The sequence below is a fragment of the Girardinichthys multiradiatus genome, chromosome 4 (genome assembly GCF_021462225.1).
Source record: "Girardinichthys multiradiatus isolate DD_20200921_A chromosome 4, DD_fGirMul_XY1, whole genome shotgun sequence".
NCBI lineage: Eukaryota > Metazoa > Chordata > Actinopteri > Cyprinodontiformes > Goodeidae > Girardinichthys > Girardinichthys multiradiatus.
Genome location: NC_061797.1, coordinates 48,691,249 through 48,708,611, shown reverse-complemented (window position 1 = coordinate 48,708,611; position 17,363 = coordinate 48,691,249). Strand labels below are relative to the sequence as shown.

Sequence of the window (17,363 nt, the reverse complement as noted above, 5' to 3'; positions counted from 1 at the left end):
GAGCTTTGTCTCGGTAAGCATTCGGAAATAAATTGCACCTTTACAGCAGGTCCCAGGACGCCAAACTGGGAAAAGAGGAAATGACTTCAGAGGCTTGGCTGCAGTTCCAACTTTGAACACATACTGATGTGTCTGAGGCTCAGCATCCAGGAGGGGGCGCCCTTTGTTTCTCATTAGGACACGTTTCAATGGTTTCTATGAAACTCAGTTTCCCAGAGTTCAGTTCTGCAGCTCATATTAGAAGCGGCAGGATTACACTGTTTGGTTAGCTGTATCAGCTTGATAGAAACTTTATTCCCCTCTACTGCAGGTAGACACCTCCACTTCACCTGATTATGGATTATTATTGATTAGCTGAAAGCAGTGAAGCAGCAGACGCAGAGATCTAAGATGGATCCAAACAATCTGATCTGCACCACTTCTGACACCCAGAACATGTCCCAGTACTGATTAAATCATAGAAACACTCTGATTATAAATAAAATACCAAGACTTCTCTGCAAAACAAATAGTGTTAATCATTTGGAAACACTCCATATGGTCCATGCAGAGGAAGTTCAGCTCCTTCAGTGTTTGCAGCAGGATATTTCATATTCAATTCAATTCAGTTTTATTTATATAGCGCCAATTCACAACACATGTTGTCTCAAGGCTCTTCACAACAGTCAGGTTCATACATTCCAGTTAATCCTAACCATCAAACAGTCAGAGTCAGTTATTTATTCAAATTGAATAAAAAGTTTTTCTGTCTAAGGAAACCCAGCAGATTGCATCCAGTCAGTGACTTGCAGCATTCACTCCTCCTGGATGAGCATGTAGAGACAGTGGACAGTCACTGGTGTTGACTTTGCAGCAATCCCTCATACTGAGCATGCATGTAGCGACAGTGGAGAGGAAAAACTCTCTTTTAACAGGAAGAAACCTCCAGCAGAACCAGAACCAGGCTCAGTGTGAGCGGCCATCTGCCACGACCGACTGGGGGTTAGAGAGAACAGAGCAGAGACACAAAGAGAACAAAGAAGCACTGATCCAGGAGTACTTTCTATGGGAAGGAAAAGTACGTTAATGGATGTAGCTCCTTTAGTCGTTTCATCTAGAAAGAAAGAACAGATAAACTCTGAGCCAGTTTTCAAGGTTAGAATCTGAAAGAGAGAACATAGAGTTAGTCACAGTTAAGCTCAGTTAATTGCCATGTCTAGGAGAGAGAAAGGGTTAAACACTAAAAGACAGGGCCATGTGGATCATCGGTAGAGGGTGAGCATTAAGTTGTTGCCAGCAGAAGCTCGGACGATGCTCCCCTCTCCAGAAAGGTATCACAGGTAGACACAGAGTCAGGCCAGGTGTACCTTCTGGGAAGAGAAAAGAGAGAACAAAGTTAAAAGCTGAAATAACAGCAAATAATCCAAAATTGGAGAGTAGTATGAGAATGTAGCAAAGAGGGTGAAAGTGGTCATTATGTCCTCCAGCAGCCTAAGCCTATAGCAGCATAACTACAGAGATAGTTTCAGTTCAGATTATTTAGTTAAACGGCGCTTATTTACAACAATGTCGTCTCAAGGAACCTCATACAGGGTCCCACTGATGGTCATTGTTCTACTAAAAACCACAAGGATTGGGATACCTCTCTCTGTCAGACTGATTATAACCATTGGAAAAGAGAAGGTGTCATACAGGTAGCAGAAATGGAGGGTGTGTTTAAACCTCAACCATAACTGAGCCGGTTAAGGCTAAACCTGACTCCCCCTTACTCCATCCAACGGGGAGGGAGGAAGGCCACTCTAACTATAAGCTTTATCAAAAAGGAAAGTTTTAAGCCTAGCCTTAAAAGTAGACAGGGTGTCTGCCTCACGGACTAAAACTGGGAGCTGGTTCCACAGGAGAGGAGCCTGATAACTAAAGGATCTGCCTCCCATTCTACTTCTAGAGACTCTAGGAATCAGGAATATCTTTTCGTAGTTTTCTGCTGCTGCTCCATGAAAGACAAGAGAACAGTGATAAAACAGACTGTTTCTGTTCTGAGGACTGATATGAAGAAGCTGCAACTAACTGGATGACCTCTTTCAGAGGATTAAAATCAGGTTTTATGCAGTAGACAGCATGAACTCATGTTTACAGTCCAGGGAGATGGGTGGGCGGAGCCTGCAGCTGTCTCACCTGGACAGGTTAGTGCTTTATTTAGAGGCCAACGCAGACAGAGGCGCAGAAAACTACAGCTGAGACTGGAAGCAGCAACAGGTCCTCAGCACTGCATTCATAAACGATAAGATCCTCACTTCCAGTTCGGACCAATGTTAGTTTCTGTGCTGGAAGTTCCCTCCCACAGAGTCTGAGCGTCCTTGGGCTTCTGGGTTCATTTCAAAGAAACAACATTCTCACAAATAAGTCGAGGTCACAGCAGAGAAACTGTTTGCAACCTTTAAATGATGTTGAGATGAAATAAAGGGTTTATTTCAGAAGATTTAAACATGTTTCAGCTGAACGGTCTGCACTGACAAACATCCTGAACGACTCTTTAGACATGCTTTTAAACGTGTTTTATTGTTTCTGATGTTTTCTATGATTTAAACGTTTTATTTTGAAGCTGGTATTTATCATGTGACCCACAGCTGTGACCCGCCCTCATTTCTATAAAACCCGCTTTATTCCCGCCCTCACTCATATATCCGACTGTCTGTCAAGGCAGCACCGTCAGACCTACAGCTGAGCGGCGTAGAGCTGCAAACACCCGCAAACTGCGCGTTTTTATGCGTGAGCCTCCTTGCTGACTGCGGAGCACTGTGGGAGTCTGACCTGAAGAAGAGGAGGAGGAGGAGGAGGTTAGTGAAATCTTCAAACTTTGCGGATCCTCGATGCTGGTTCTCTGGGTTCTGTAGGGTGTGTTCGGCGCCTCCCGGGTCTCTCCGGGTCGGCTCTCGGATCTGGCCGGTTCTTTTCATGTGGCTCCAGCAGCTTCCACGGCTCTTTTATTCGGGACAAAAGCTCGCGGCCTCACCTGCTCAGCTGTGGACCCTCCACGTGCTGGTTTCCATGGGGACGGTGACGGCAGAGCTGCAGCTGTCAGTACTGATGGGCAGTTCGGTTCGAAATGTTCCGACTGAGTCCAATAAACTGAGCTCCATCGAGCCTGGACTCCTCAGATCACCTGGATTCAAATTGAGCCAAAAGGTTCTGAAAGGACCCGAACATCAACGGGTCTTATCAAAATAACCTGCGGCTGCAGAGATCAGTCTGAAGGCACTGATCAGCAGGTCAGTGACGAACCCTGACTTTATCAGAACCAGAGTCTCTGTGTCCTGAACCGGAGCTGGGTCTGGCAGAGACCAAAGGTTCTGTAAGTTCTGTTCTACAGTCCTGTAGAGAAGTGGTATCTCACAGATGGGATTGTGGGGAGTCTTTGAGGTGTTACCACTGAAACAAACTTGTACCACCAACCCAAATTGTTCTGGGTTTGGTCCTGGTTTTGGAAACAAAGTAATAGTAAGGAAGCCACATTCTCATTTAGAACTCTGGACCTTTGGAGCAGGCAGGTTCTGTTGTTGTTCCAAGCTGAAGTTGGCATTTAGTTTCTCACAGATATGTTTCTCTACCTGAACCAGAACTGATTCTAGAACCACTTTATGAGTTTACCTACTGAATGGTTACTGGACTGTATTTAACCTGTGAACATGAACAGGAGAGGCGGTACCAGGTGGAAAATAAATTCATAATGATTTAGAAATACTTATAAAAATATTTGTCCTCCATATCAGGCTCATTATGATTCTAGTTTGCATCCATTTGATGCCCCAAAGGTTTTATTATTTTAACTTGTAATTCTGTGAAGTTGATTAGTGTGAACAGGATGTGAGTCTCCTAGATTCTCTGTTTAGTTCATTTCCTTTATTTGATCCTTTTACATAGAAAGAAGAGCTACTGGGAACAGTGGGAATGCTGTATCCCGGTCTTAAATGACTGGAAAGGATCAGACACTCCCTTATCTGTTCCACTAAATAATGTGACTGATTATGTTCTCAGTGTTAACAGAGCAGGATAATAACACTTTGGATGAAACAGTGAAGAACATTATTTTTATTTTGCCACCACATAAATATTCCTTCAGACAACAGTTGCAGATTAAATGATTGTAAATAATTGGACCGTGTCTTTGTTGCTGGAAGAACAGAGCTGCTCAAAGTCATGTGTGGTGGAACATCTTCCTCTTTCTCAGGTTATTTGTGTTTACTGCATGTGGAGAAGGGTTCTCCAGCTCCAGTCCTCCAGAGCTACTGTCCCGATCAAGCTCTCCATCCCTGATCCAACACCCTGAAACGGAATAATGGCTCACTGCCAGGCTTCGGTAAACTTGTTGGCGTCCTGAACATGTAATTCAACCATTTTTGGAGCCGGGATGCATCTAAAATCTGCAGGACCGTGGCTCTGGAGGATCCCGGACTTGGGGACCCCGGATGTAGAACATGTTGCTGCTCTGCTTGGGTTTTAGGTGGAGGGTCTAATTCTGTTCTGCTGAACAGAGCTTGTTCTGACCAGGAAGAGGCAAATCTAACCTGTCCTGGACAGATGCTCTGGGGACATGTTGGACACATCTGTCCACACATGGAGGCCCTTGTCTTTTTTAACTGTGTCAATGAAAAGTCAAAACCTTGGAAACAGAAAACAACGTGAACTGCAAGTTAGCACATCAGTCGACACCACAGCTGGCTCTGGGTAGGGATGCACGATAAATCTGCATTAACATCGGTATTGGCTGATCTTACTTATTATTCAACATACCGGTATCGGTCCGATAAGAAAGTAAAACTGGGCCGATATTAACTGTTGGTGTTTGTTTCTATCTTGTTGCTGTTCGGGGGTGGTGGGGGGATTTTGGCCATGTGGTTTCTGCTTGGTCATGTGATGCAGTGATGCAGCAAAGGATTGTGGGAGTTTAAATGAAGCAGAGAAGCAATGTCAGTGGTGGGGTCGTTGTTTCACTGTGTCACAAGGATAGAATATTGTAAAGAATATCGATTATTGGCCATTACAGCAATATTAATATCGGCTATAAATATTGGCCAGCGTTTTTGCATCCCTAGATCTGGGTTTCAGTCAGAACCAGTTCTCTGCCTCCCTCCAGTTCCTGGTTTCCTTTGTCATGTGGTTCGACGCTGATCCTGGTTCCCAGATATAAACCAGCAGGTGTCACACTTAGCAGTTAGTTTTAAGATCAAATGATCACTTTAGACCATCACCTGTCACTGCTTTAAGGCGACCCAATGATTGTTGGTACTGGGGCTGAAACGGGTCAGGTTGGAAATCGTTTATAAATCCAATTCTTCAGGCACTGGTGGTAACAAGTCTATCTTAAATTTTACCTGAACCTTAGCCTGGGCGGGCTTTAGCCTGACCCACTTCAGCCTGGCCCGCCTGCAGAGTTGAGCTCCAACTGTTGGTGTTGTGTGGTGCAGTAGCTGAAGTCCTGATGTGTGGGTTTAGTTGGTTGTTGTTCTCACAGTACATCCTGTTTAGGCGTAACGGTACCAGGTAGAGGTTCTAATGATGCTTTCTAGCTTCAGAAACTCAGAACATGACATTAAAGCAGAGCTCACAGAGCTTCATGTTCCTGCTCCACCTTCATTCTGACAACAGCTTTTTGTTTCCTTCTGTCTGTGTTCGCTTACAGAACCAAGTGACTGCAGATGATTTATTGACGGTAACAGCTGGTTCAGCTGAACGTTCCTCACCAGACTGATGAGGAGCCATGAAATGTGTCCTTCCTGATTTTATCCCAGTGCCTGCATCATCTGCTGATGAACGTTCCAGATCTGTCCTGTTCAGTTCAGTTCTGTCGGAGTGCTTTAAGACCTCCTGAAGTTTTAGGCTGCTGTTTTTGCTCAGATTTTCCTCCAGCAGAGCTCACAATGAGGCGTTCAGAGGTTCTTAGGAGAGCTCAGAACTTCTGTGGTGGTGTGTTTGTATCACATGAGAAGCTGCAGAGAGCTGACCTAAGGTCAGTTTGGTGTCTGATCTCTCAGACTTCAGTCCTGCTGCAGTTTTCCCCTGAATGTTGGAGCTTGTTGCAGTAACACGAGCTGGCCGGCGGAAGTAAACATGTCTCTCTCAGCAAACCAGATGTTGAGCAGCTGCAGATCTCACAGCTGACTGGAAATTCTCTGTAGAAGTTTTTCCATTCCTGTGAGGACCCCTGACTTCCTGTTCCCGCTGGAAGGAGGCAGCCGGGCTGCAGGGTGTGTCTGCAGACTGACCGCTGCAGCTCAGCCCTCTCTATAAATAACCTGAGGGCTGCAGCCACATCACAGGAAACCTCGTCATGGTTTACAGACATGGAGCAAGCTGGAAGTTTAACTCTTTACTGCCATGTTTGCTCCCAACAGCTCAGTGGAAAAACTTAGGGATGAAGAAATAAAGAGATCAGATTTTATTTCTCTATAATGTAGTTTGGAGAGTAAGAACCTAGTTATTGGACAACAATCAAACCAAATGATGAAGGAATGCTTCAGCAGGATCTTTGAACTTGTGAAACAATTTTCTGACTTGGAACTTGTTGGTCTGACTCTGTTTAACCTGAAACTTTGGTTTGACTCTGGGAGGAGGAGAACTCCTCACTGACTTGTTGTTGCCTCGCAGACTAGTGTTGGATGAATGTAGAGCCAACAACAAAGTGATCTAATTAATAAAGATTACAGGATAGTCCCACCGCTCCTTCACTTCTGTCTGCAGAGGGTAAAATAAGTATTGAACAAGTCGCCGTTTTTCTAAGATATCGGCAACAACCCAAATAATCCACACATGCAAAGAAGTGAAAGGAAATTGGTCCACAGATGACGTTATGGGTAAGAACTTATGTCACAGAGAAGAAAGTAATAAACGCATAAAGAAAAGTCAGAGAACCAAGAAAGCAGCTAAAATCTGTCAGGATTTAGAAAATGTTCGTCCTGCTCAGTGCAAATAAGTATCAGCTGATTTAATATTAACTGAGGGCCTAGAAAAAGTGTTCTCATTATCAAAGTATTGCACTGAGTGGTACTAATGGTAAAAGGAAGGAGACTTTCACCAAAAAGTTTCCAAATATACTAATTGTACGAATGGTGTGTGCGTGTGTGCACAGATTGCTGCTGTGTCTCTGCATCATGTAGAGTTTCTCTGAATTTCTTCATCCAGCTCCAACCTTCTGCTGATGAAACTCCAGTTCATCAGCAGATGGTTGGAGCTGGATGATGTTTCAATAAGGACTCTCAGATCTGCAGCAGGAACAGCATGTTTCCAAACCTGCTGGTGATGATCTTCCTGTGAAACCACCATCCAGCTGATTCTGGGTTTGTAGATCAGGTTTTATTCCACAGCTTCTCAGGAAAAAGTTTCTTTTTTGTGTTGAAACATGGATTGAAAAAGCAAACTATTGGGAAAGTGCTTATTTGTTTCACAATTATTTAAAAAGGTTTAATGGTATTTAAACGAGTGAACAGAGAACCTGCAGTGAAACGGTCCAAACCAGCTTAAAATTGTGACCGCTTCATTTTTCGCTGCTGAGAAACGAATAAATGAAACATGAACTTTTACAGTGAAAGAAAAGAGCAGATTCTGTTTAGCTCCGGTTCAGGACACAGGCTCTGGTTCAGAAAAAGTCAGGGTTCATCACTGCTTAGTCAGATTGGATGAAGATCATCTGGGAACATCAGTTTTCAAGTCCTACCACTGTGTGGACTTTGACTAGGCCATTTGAACACATGAATCTGCTTTGATCTAAACCATTCATTGTATCTTAGGCTGTAAGTTCAGGGTGGTTGTCCTGCTGGAAGGTGAACCGCCACTCCAGTCTCCAGTCTTATGCAACCTCTAACAGGCTTTCTTCCATGATGTTCCTGAATTTATCTCCAACTATCTTCCCATCAACTCTGATTAGCTTCCCTGTTCCAGTTGAAGAACATCATCCCCATAGCATGATGCGGTCACCACCAATTTCCACCATGGACATAGCGAGTTCAGGGTGATATGCAGTGTTAGTTTTACTGCACACAAAGTGTTTTGCATTGATTAGATTTGGTCTCTTCTGATCAGAGCCCCGTCTTCCACATGTTTGCTGTGTCTCTTGGTTTGTTTGTGGCAATCTGAACTTCTTCTGGTTTTCTTTCAGCAATGGCTTTCTTCTGGCCACTTTTAGATAAAGATATGTGAACTGCATTACTAATAGCTGTCTTTTTGACAGAATCAGAATCAGAAAAGCTTTATTGCCAAGTACGTTTTTGGACATACAAGGAATTTGTTTTGGCGTAGTCGGTGCAATACAGTACAAGCGACTCAGGTGGGAGACAGATTCTCCCACCTGAGTTACCATGGTCCTCTTGGCTGCTTCTCTGATTTATGCTCTCCTTATCCAACCTGTCAGTTTAGGTGGACGTTGTTAGGATTATTAATCTGAGAATAGTATTTAATATTTAATTTTAATATTTTATCAAACAATATTTTGGTCTGTTAAGGATTGTCCTGTGAATACCAGCCCAGTAAGGCGATGGTATTAGGACAAAATGGAAAGGTGTGAGACGAGTTCTGACATTATTGAACAGCATAAACTCTGCACATATATGGAATAAATTCACACAATTTCTTAAAATACAAGAATTTATTAACAAAAATAAGTCAACTCAAGTCAAACATATTTCAATCAACAAACTCTTTACTTTGCTAAAACAATCCAACTAAACTACCGAGCAGAATTAAAGAATAAAGACTAATGGGCTATGTACAATATAAACAAGTTGATTAAAGATGATTGGAAATTATGACCAAAAGAGTGATGCAACATTACCATGCAATGTTTATGTTTGAGAACCAAGGATTATCTTGAAGAATCTGGAAAAGAAGTTAAGTTAGTCTTGGAACCAACTTAGACAATAATCAGCAACATTTAGACAACCATTCACAATGCAAGATCAGATAAAATATGATTTTAATAAAATAATGTTTTAAAGAATGATCTGCTGAATAAAACCAACTTTCTGGATGACTAATTCTCAACGGTGTCTTATTAGCTGCCTTTATTTATTGAAATATTTGAAGAAATATTGTTAAGGGAGTATTTTGGATAAGAGCCAAATCTTTCTGGAGAAATGGGGCTTAATGGTGTTTACTTAGTTATCAAATCTAGTAACTGCTGTTCAGGGACTATTATTCACTAGCTTGAAAACTAACAACCTTCCTGTTAAATACTCTTTAGTAGCAGCACATGTTCTTACCGGTTAGCAGTTGAGCTAACAAAGAAGCGGATAGCTTAGCACCAGAAACAAACGCATACCTTTAAAATACCTCTGTTAATATAAGGGTTAAAATGCATAAGTGCGGATGGCGCGTTATGATCAATGTTCTGTTTAAAAATCACCCTTTAAATAAAGTTTGTCTTAACTTTAAAAACATACAAAGAACACAAACCGGCACGTGTGCTACAGATAGCCTGCTAGCACTAAGATAGCCGAGCTTCACAAAAACCAAACTTCATAAATGAAAACGTTCAGATTATTTCATCCTAACTGTTAATCTGCCCAAACCTAACCTCTGACCATGGTGAGGAAACGTTGTCCAAGGGGCGATGAAATTTGAAGAAGGTATCCACAGTGAACAAAGGGTTAGCTTCCCGCTAACCTCCTCAGTTTCTCACGATCAGAAGGTGCGTTCGTTCTGTGAACAAAGGGTTAGCTCCGGAGTTGTAGCTGGGCGGCCCATCCTATCCGCTGCGGTCTCTGCTGTCTTCCTTCCAGACTGGGAGACTGCGTCTTTGCAGGGGCTTCTCTCGAACACTGTTTGCGTCTGCGGGGGCTCGGAGAGACAGTCAGGCAATGCCTGTACCTTAATCACCCCCATTCATGAATGAAAATACCGGATACACAGACAGTATTTCATTCGTACTTATCTTTGCATATGATCGATGATCGTATGACACTCTTGGATCCATTTTGAAGAGTTTTTGTCTGTTTGCCAGCAAAGAGACATTAGCGCGCTTTCCTCCCCTATCCGGTCCCTCTGGAAGGCCGTGTGGAAGAGGGCGGATGTAGCAACAGCTGTGCTTTTATTTGGGTAGTGGCGTCACAGGAAGTCCGCAGTTATCCCGTTTCCTGGCCGTCGCCGGAAGAAGGTTAATGCACTTTATTTTGAAAGTTCCAGAAAGGTCCGTACCGAAGTTTAATGTTGAGATCCATGGCTGTGGGTCCCAACAACGTCCATGTCCCGGTAGGGCTGCAGGTGGTCCATCCTCTCTCTATGTTCAGATGATGGATTGAACAGAGCTCTGTGAGATGTTCAAAGCTCGGGATGTTGTTGTAGAACCTAACCCTGCTTTAAACTGAACCAGAACTTTCTCCCCGACCTGTCTGCTAGGTTCCTTGGTCTTCATTAGGGCTGAAGCCATTAATCGTGATTAATCAATTATTGAAATAATCGTCAACTTATTTAGTAATCGGATAATCGTTAACTTGGTTAAAGTTTAGCCAGGAACATTTAATGTTCTCTGATCTCTGCCCTAAATAACCGATGAGAGTTGCTGACTTCAGAAGTCAGGCAGACCCAGACTGCAGCGCTGAGTTGTGCTGCAGCTGCATGAGAGGAAATGAGATTTGGGGCCTTATAATCAGAGTCACATCCTCTCAGTTTGGACAGTTAAAGAAGACCTGAGAAAAGACCTGATTCAGAGCTCCAGCTTTCGGGAATCCTGTGGATGTGTTGCGGATCTGCCGAGTTCTGGAGCTGGGGTCGGTTTCTGTGTAGAGACAATCCCAGACATCTGCAGAGACATGCGCAGGATTAGGAATTTACCCAGGCATGTTGGACCGGCTTGGTCACCATGGTAACAGATGATGCTGCTGCGCTTTAGATGAGGAAACTTCAGAACAGGATGTCGGATCAAACAGGCCAGAGGCATCATCACAGAACATTTGGTCCATAACCTTCATCACCTCCAGCATGGTAGATCTGGAAAGGTCACAGTCAATCTGAATGTCAAGAACTGTCGATGCACGGATTTAGCTGAACTTTGTACAGTACAGACCAAAGGTTTGGACACACCTTCTCATTCAAAGAGTTTTCTTTATTTTCATAACTATGAATATTGTAGCTTCACACTGAAGGCATCAAAACTATGAATTAACACATGTGGAATTATATACTGAACAAAAAAGTGTGAAACAACAGAAAATATGTCTTATATTCTAGGTTCTTCAAAGTAGCCACCTTTTGCTTTGATTACTGCTCCACACTCTTGGCATTCTGTTGATGAGCTTCAATAGGTAGTCACCTGAAATGGTTTTCACTTCACAGGTGTGCCCTGTCAGGTTTAATAAGTGGGATTTCAAGCCTTATAAATGGGGTTGGGACCATCAGTTGTGTTGTGCAGGAGGTGGATACAGTACACAGCTGATAGTCCTACTAAATAGACTGTTAGAATTTGTATTATGGCAAGAAAAAAGCAGCTAAGTAAAGAAAAACGAGTGGCCATCATTACTTTAAGAAATGAAGGTCAGTCAGTCCGAACAATTGGGAAAACTTTGAAAGTGTCCCCAAGTGCAGTCGCAAAAACCATCAAGCGCTACAAAGAAACTGGCTCACATGAGGACCGCCCCAGGAAAGGAAGACCAAGAGTCACCTCTGCTGCGGACAATAAGTTCATGCAAGTCACCAGCCTCAGAAATCGCAGGTTAACAGCAGCTCAGATTAGAGAACAGGTCAATGCCACACAGAGTTCTAGCAACAGACACATCTCTAGAACAACTGTTAAGAGGAGACTGTATCAATCAGGCCTTTATGGTAAAATAGCTGCTAGGAAACCACTGCTGAGGACAGGCAACAAGCAGAAGAGACTTGTTTGGGCTAAAGAACACAAGGAATGGACATTAATTCAATTCAGTTTATTTATATAGCGCCAATTAACAACACATGTCGTCTCAAGGCTCTTCACAACAGTCAGGTTCATACATTCCAATTAATCCTAACAATTGAACAGTGCAGTCAGATTCAGTTATTATTCAAATTGGATAAAAAGTTTTTCTGTCTAAGGAAACCCAGCAGATTGCATCCAGTCAGTGACTTGTAGCATTCCCTCCTCCTGGATGAGCGTGTAGAGACAGTGGACAATCACTGGTGTTGACTTTGCAGCAATCCCTCATACTGAGCATGCATGTAGTGACAGTGGAGAGGAAAAACTCCTTTTTAACAGGAAGAAACCTCCAGCAGAACCAGAACCAGGCTCAGTGTGAGCGGCCATCTGCCACGACCGACTGGGGGTTTGAGAGAACAGAGCAGAGACACAAAAGGAACACAGAAGCACTGATCCAGGAGTACTTTCTATGGGAAGGAAAAGTAAATGTTAATGGATGTAGTTCCTTTAGTCGTTTCATCTAGAAAGAAAGAACAGATAAACTCTGAGCCAGTTTTCAAGGTTAGAGTCTGAAAGAGAGCACATATAATTAGTTACAGTAGAAGCTCAGTCAATTTCCATGTCTAGGAGAGAGAAAGGGTTAAACACTGAAAGACAGGGCTATGTGGATCATCGGTAGAGGGTGAGCATTAAGTTGTTGCCAGCAGAAGGTTGGACAATGCCCCTCTCCAGAAAGGTGTCACAGGTAGACACAGAGTCAGGCCAGGTGTAGCTTCTGGGAAGAGAAAAGAGAGAACAAAGTTAAAAGCTGAAATAACAGCAAATAATGCAAAATTGGAGAGTAGTGTGAGAATGTAACGAAGAGGGTGAAAGTGGTCATTATGTCCTCCAGCAGCCTAAGCCTATAGCAGCATAACTACACACATAGTTTCAGTTCAGATTATTTAGTTAAACGGCGCTTATTTACAACAATGTCGTCTCAAGGAACCTCATAAAGGGTCCCACTGATGGTCATTGTTATACTAAAAACCACAATGATTGGGATACCTCTCTCTGTCAGACTGATTATAACCATTGGAAAAGAGAAGGTGTCATACAGGTAGCAGAAATGGAGGGTGTGTTTAAACCTCAACCATAACTGAGCCGGTTTAGGCTAAACCTGACTCCACCTTACTCCAACCAACTGGGAGGGAGGAAGGCTCCCTAAACTAAGCCACTCTAACTATAAGCTTTATCAAAAAGGAAAGTTTTAAGCCTAGCCTTAAAAGTAGACAGGGTGTCTGCCTCACGGACTAAAACTGGGAGCTGGTTCCACAGGAGAGGAGCCTGATAACTAAAGGATCTGCCTCCCATTCTACTTCTAGAGACTCTAGGAACCACCAGTAAACCTGCAGTCTGAGAAGGAAGTGCTCTGTTAGGAACATATGGACCAATCAGATCTCTGATGTATGATGGAGCTAGATCATTAAGGGCTTTATATGTGAGGAGGAGAATTTTAAATACTATTCTGGATTTAACAGGGAGCCAATGAAGGGAAGCTAAAATAGGAGAAATATGATCTCTCATTAGACCAGTGGAAATCTGTGCTTTGGTCTGATGAGTCCAAGTTTGAGATCTTTGGTTCCAACCACTGTGTCTTTGTGCGGCGCAGAAGAGGTGAACGGATGGACTCTACATGCCTGGTTCCCACCGTGAAGCATGGAGGAGGAGGTGTGATGGTGTGGGGGTGATTTGCTGGTGACACTGTTGGGGATTTATTCAAAATTGAAGGCATACTGAACCAGCATGGCTACCACAGCATCTTGTAGCGGCATGCTATTCCATCCGGTTTGCATTTAGTCGGACCATCGTTTATTTTTCAACAGGACAATGACCCCAAACACACCTCCAGGCTGTGTAAGGGCTATTTGACCATGAAGGAGAGTGATGGTTGCTGCTCCAGATGACCTGGCCTCCACAGTCACCGGACCTGAACCCAATCGAGATGGTTTGGGGTGAGCTGGACCGCAGAGGGAAGGCAAAAGGGCCAACAAGTGCTAAGCATCTCTGGGAACTCCTTCAAGACTGTTGGAAAACCATTTCAGGTGACTACCTCTTGAAGCTCATCAACAGAATGCCAAGTGTGTGGAGCAGTAATTAAAGCAAAAGGTGGCTACTTTGAAGAACCTAGAATATAAGACATATTTTCAGTTGTTTCACACTTTTCTGTTCATTATATAATTCCACATGAGTTAATTCATAGTTTTGATGCCTTCAGTGTGAAGCTACAATATTCATCGTCATGAAAATAAAGACAACTTTTTGAATGAGAAGGTGTGTCCAAACATTTGGTTTGTACTGTATGATAAAGGTTCTGATCCACGATAATTCTTACCTGATGGGTCAGAGATGAGACAGTTGTGTGTGATTATCACACAGCAGTCCAGCAGGGGGAGCTGAAGAGCCATGTCTAACATCAATGTCCACAGAAGCAAACTTTATTTTCCAGCATCATCCATACAGAAATCTGTTCTAGATACTAACACCTCAACATATGTTGGTATATAGAACTCGGGTATAAATATCTCAGAGTTAATGATCAGAGAACATAGCCATTGTCCTTTCCTAAAGTTTGTAACTGCTTCTGGAACATCTTGGGTTTTCAAGGAGTTTGTTACACACCTTAAAGCATGACTTGGTTCTGTTTCCTGTTTTGACAGGAAACACTTTAATCTGGTAATGTTTTTAAGATCACAGTAAGCTGAATTAGTTACAGACTTAAAGTAGTTTAGTTCAATACTACACCAGGTTCCTCACATACTCTGGGGGTCATTGAGTTTGGAGGGGTACTGATCTCGGCAGTTCTGGGCAGTACTTTGCGGGCAGACCATGAAAACGAAAAAGCAATGTCTGTTTTGTTTTCTTTTTGATTATGGCATAAAATGTTCAGTCGTGAAGAAGAAAATGCAAATAGGATGATTGATTACTAATTTCATTTATGGGTCAAATAATGCAGCCACATTCTTAAAATGAAAAAGATTTTCTGGAAATGCTTTTTCATTTTCAAATTTTACATTTCAAATTGAATTTTGGTATCTATTTGCTGGGGTACATTTTGAAAAATAAATCTAAAATGTCTTTTTCTTTTTAATTAAGTGAAAGAATGAGAAGTCTTGAAGAAGAAACTTAAAATGCAAATAGGATTATTGATAACTAATTTCATTTATGAGTCAAACAATGCAGCCACATTCTTAAAATGAAAAAGCATTTCTGAAAATGCTTTTTCATTTGAAATATGGTAACGATTTGCTTCCATAAAATCCCTCCAGATTCTAGCTCAGTTTAAAGCTCACAAACAGATCTGTTTCTTTCTCCAAAAACCTTGAGATGAAATGGCAGCCATTTTAATACCATGAGGGAAAATCATCATCATCTTCTTCTGGTAAAAGGCATATAATTTTAAATATAAATAGCAGAAGCAGTAAATATGAAAATTATTTCTCATTTAATTTAATGATTCTTTTATTTTCCAACACAGGAACTTGAATTCTTTTAATTTTCTTCTCTTAAGCTTCTTCAGACTTCAGTTTTTGTTGCTGCTCTGTGGGAAAACAGAGAGGACTATTCTGGGATGTTGGAACCAGGAACAGAGCTTTCACAGCTCAGCCTCAGGGGGGCGCTGTCCATCTCTGTTGCTGCACAGTCATGACGTTGCTGCTGTTCTCCACCACACCTGATGGGGGCGCCCTCTATGCCGGTCTTCATCTATGCAGATATATGTGAGCTGGATAACAGTTGAGCCCTCAGAACCTCTTCATGTGACCCAAACAGACTCATGCCATTTGTGGTTCTGAACAAAGCCAGAACATGAAGGGTCGTGGCTCCATGGTCCCAAAAATGAAAACTCTACAGTCATTCTGGTTCTTCCAGTCCAAATAATCTATGGTTCTGATGGGAATTTCCTCGATAATTCCACCAGAACACTGATTGGATTCTGAAGGTTCTGATCAGCAAGCTGGTTCTAGTGCCTTGATAGCAGGGTTTAATGGATCTTTTCATCACCATGAGTAACGGATGGATAAGCTAAGCTATAGAGTATGTGGTTCCGAGTCACCTAGTAGGTCTGCATCGAAACTGGAACTTTTCTGACAGATCCAGTCAAATCAGAACTAAGAACCTAAACCCAAACTAGGTTCAAATTCATTTCTCTGCTGAGCGACAGAATAAATCTGAGTTCAGAATCCCTTCCGGAACCAGAACCTGCATCTCAGGGTCAGATATGAAGAAATAAAAACCTGAGCTATTTGCACTCAGCTCTCTACCCAGGATTCTCACATGGAATAACTTGGAGCAAGTCTTCTCTGGATGCTAAACCTGTTTGGTTCTGATCCGTTTGGACTATTTGCTGATCCCAGGGTAAAATATGACAAGAAGCTGATTGAACAAACTGCAGACCTAATTCTCCCTCTCCAAGACAGATCTGCCAAACACACTGCTGCACCACCTCTGCAGCCCAACCACAGGAGCTACAAGCAGGTTTGACCTCTGACCTGAGGACAGCGCCGTGGTACTGATGTGTTTCCAGTGATCCAGTCACGTTATCTGAATGAGTTCGAGCTGCTCAGGAGCTTCAGCCAGTGTTGGGCTGGGAAACCTGCTGGGAATAATAAGGTCTGGTAAAGAACCCAATAATAAAACTTTATTAATAAATATTCAGTTAGAACCGAGCCGGCTGTGAAGAAGAGGAGCTTCATGACGGTTCAGATCCTGATCTGAACTCTGATGGGCTGGAACCGGCAGTTTGGACCAAATGTGAAACCAATTCAAACTCAATGATTTAGAATCGTCTTGCAGATTCTAATTTAGATGCTGAAAGTATTTCTGAGCTTCATAGAACCAAGTCAGAATCTTTGATATTGGCCAGAAAATTAAAGGACCAAATGTCAAAGATTTTCCTTTTGGTTTTTTTTCTGATGTTTTTTAGTAGTTTTGTTTTTAGAGCTAAAGCTGGTAGAAGTCCAATAGATCCAGAACTAAAACTGGGTCTGGTGAAAGTTTGGAAAGCTCCTCGGGTTCTGCAGATCTGGAACAGTCCCTGTTATGTAAAACCTGCCGCTGGAGAGGAGCAGTTATGGTTTCATAACCTGAGCAGGTTAATGTGTAACCTCTGATAAACCGGGTCAATGATCCATGATAAGGAGCAGAATCTGTGTTTTATGGATCAGATCAACAACAACAGAAGGTTCTTGTTGTTTAGGTGGAGCAGCTGCAGCTGATCATTAAACAGTTTATGAAAGATGAATAAAAAGGATTAGCTCGATGCACGCAGCTCTGCTCAGCGTCTGATTGGTCAGCTGTCTTCCCCTGCTGACCCCTAAGCTCTGCATCATTTCTGCAGATCTGACGGTCCGAGTCCAGACGTATGGTTTCAGTTCTGAAACAAATAAAGAGGCTCTGCCTTCTCCTGATTAGAAGGAGAAATGATGGATCTTTATGTTGGTTTGGTGCTGCTCAGGAAATCGGTCCC

General features: G+C 42.7%; 1 protein-coding gene across 1 annotated transcript in view; it reads left to right on the top strand.

Moving 5' to 3' along the window:
* Positions 1 to 2,664: 2,664 nt before the first annotated feature.
* Positions 2,665 to 17,363, top strand: part of kifc3 (kinesin family member C3) — a 47,627-nt gene continuing 32,928 nt past the window's right edge. The window contains exon 1 of the mRNA XM_047362688.1: positions 2,665 to 2,816. The gene's annotated coding sequence lies outside the window, so the exon portion shown is untranslated. The remainder of the gene's footprint in view (positions 2,817 to 17,363) is intronic.